Source organism: Panthera uncia (assembly GCF_023721935.1).
Source record: "Panthera uncia isolate 11264 chromosome B2 unlocalized genomic scaffold, Puncia_PCG_1.0 HiC_scaffold_24, whole genome shotgun sequence".
NCBI lineage: Eukaryota > Metazoa > Chordata > Mammalia > Carnivora > Felidae > Panthera > Panthera uncia.
In genome coordinates, this window is record NW_026057580.1 from 1,149,529 (window position 1) to 1,152,212 (window position 2,684).

The following is a 2,684-nucleotide window of genomic DNA, read 5'->3' on the forward strand; positions in this document are numbered from 1 at the left end:
TTTAAGACAACAGAGTAGTCAGTCATCTGAGTTCATTGATATTTTATAATGTTGCCAATCCTATTTTCACTGGTTTCTGTACCAAAAGCATACTTCTTGATACATCATAGGTGAACTATCAGTAAATATTATTTACTAGATTAATTTTTAGTGATCAAGTATTTGTCGCCAAAAATGCCCTTTTATGGAAGCTAGTATCTGTGAATAGCACAGCCCCTGGTAATAACAGTGAGTTTCTAGTTGAAAGAAACTAACTTCTTTCAAATATGTCACTTTGTTGGGAACCATCAAAAATGTCATTCTTGAGGCACCTAGGTGGCTCAGTTGGTTAAGCGCCCGACTTCAGCTCAGGTCATGATCTTGCGGTTTGTGGTTCGGGCCCTGTGTAGAGGCTCTCTACTGCCAGTGCAGATCCCACTTTGGATTCTCTGTCTCCCTCTCTTTCTGCCCCTCCCCTCTTCACGCACATGCTGTCTCTCTTTCTCTCAAAAATAAACATTAAATAAAATAAAATAGGATAAAATGAAATAAAATAAAATGTCACTCTTACTGTGCTTGTTCTCTCTCTTTGTAAGAAACACGCCATGTGTGTGGACCATCTAGAAAGCCAATTCTTTTTAAACATTTGACTTTATTGCCTGCACATACCCAGTTTGGGTTATACTAGGACCTAAGCATTTACCAGTACATACATACGTAGCTAGAAAAGTCCTGTAAAGTGTCCTGCAAAGGAACTGGAACTGGGGAAGAATCAGTGATGTGAGCAGTTGTCACAGAATTTCAACAGATGATAGTCTCTGCTTAATACAAACCCATTCAAATTACCTATTAAAGTGGTGGAGCTCCACCTAGGATTAAAAAGCAAGACTGGCAACTAACTTGAGTAAAAAATGCCCAGGAAAGATTTGGGATCAACTTCTTAGTTCTTCTCTAAATGCAGAGCCGTGGGTAAGGAATGGTAAAGAGTGGCACAGCCTTTGCCTGAGGGGCTTGAAGTATGGTTAGGAAACTAGGTAAACAACTGAGGCTGTGAGCAACGGGGCACTCTTTGAGGCTTTAAGGGGGAGATTCCGTGTGCAGTGAAGTGGCCAGGAAAAGCCTAAATATAGAGGAGACAAGATAGCGTTCCAAGGAAATGAGTATTCTCAGCATTTTGAGTAAACGGTGAGTAGACCAGTCTGACTGGTTGTTTACATGCAAAGAAAGGGTAGGAGATAATATTAGAATCTACTTTGGGGTCAGATTGTTTGAAATACAATAAAGGTCTTATAAAGGTCTGGCTAAGGGACTTGGACTTTATCATACAGGTAACGGCAACCTGTTAAAGGTGGTAGTTGTGGGTTTTTGTTGCTGTTTAATCAGGAGCAATGGTTGATGTTAAGCATGGATTTAGAAGCTCAGGAGGGCTAGTGGTGAAGGGAAGTGTTCAGTTTATTTCAAAAAAGTAGCATCACTTTTTGTAGCCCTAATGTAGGTAATTTTGTTTGTAGTTTCTTGTTATACTCTGAAGGTCAGTCAGCTTGCAGAAGTAGCACCAGCGTATCAGATTCTCCTGGCTAGCTGGCAGTGGTGCTGCATACTCCTTTCAAAAATATTAATTGCTTGCAGATCTTTTCTGTTTACTTCACTATTTCCCTTTCTTTAAAAATTTTTTTTTAATTATTTATTTTTGAGAGGGAGAAAGACAGTGCAGGCAGGGGAGAGGCAGAGAGAGAGGGAGACACAGAATCTGAAGCAGGCTCCGGGCTCTGAGCTGTCAGCACAGAGCCCGACGCGGGGCTCGAACTCACAAACCCAAAGATCATGACCCGAGCCGAAGTCGGACGCTCAACCGACTGAGCCACCCAGGTGCCCCACTATTGTTACCCTTTCTATCATGAATTTACTATTTACTTGAATACTTTCAAAATATAAACCAACAAGGAATTTCTATAGAGGTTAAGGTAGACACTGGATTCCCAAGACAGACATTCCCAAAGCTTGAAGACCTGTGATCACTGGGAGGATCTGTGGGTCTCACTTTTAACTTAGCTCCATCCACCATGAAAACAATCCTAAAGAAGAGAACCTAGAAGAGACAGCTGTACAGGTAAGTTTTACTAGAACTTCATGGGACAGATAAACTGTGGAAGAATTAAACTTCCAGAGAAGAGATAAAGAGGGAAAACTGCCCATCTCATTTTTTGAGGTTAGTGTAATTTTGTTACAAAAACAGAGACATGATAGAAGAAAATGAAAGACTAATCACACTTAAGAATATGGATGTGAAAATTATAAATGAACTATTAGCAAATGGAATGTATCATCAAAATACAAAACATTATGACCAATTTTTTTTTTTTTATCACTGTATGGAAGGATGGTTCAATAGCAGAAAATCCACCACTGACATGATCCACTATATTAATTTTTAAGGGGGCATGGTCATATAATTTTCTTAATTAAGTTCAGAAGAAAATATTAGATGGAATTTAATATGTAGTCTGATTAAAATTTTCTTTTTACCAAACTAGAAATAAAAGAGAACTTCCATAACCCAAAGTTAACTGCAACCCCTTATGATAACTATCCTACTTAATACTAAAACTGTGGACCCGTTCCCTCTAAAGTTAGGAACAGGCCATGGTGCCCACTATCATCCTACTATTTAGTAGTGAACTGGAGTTCCTGGTGAATGCCAGAAC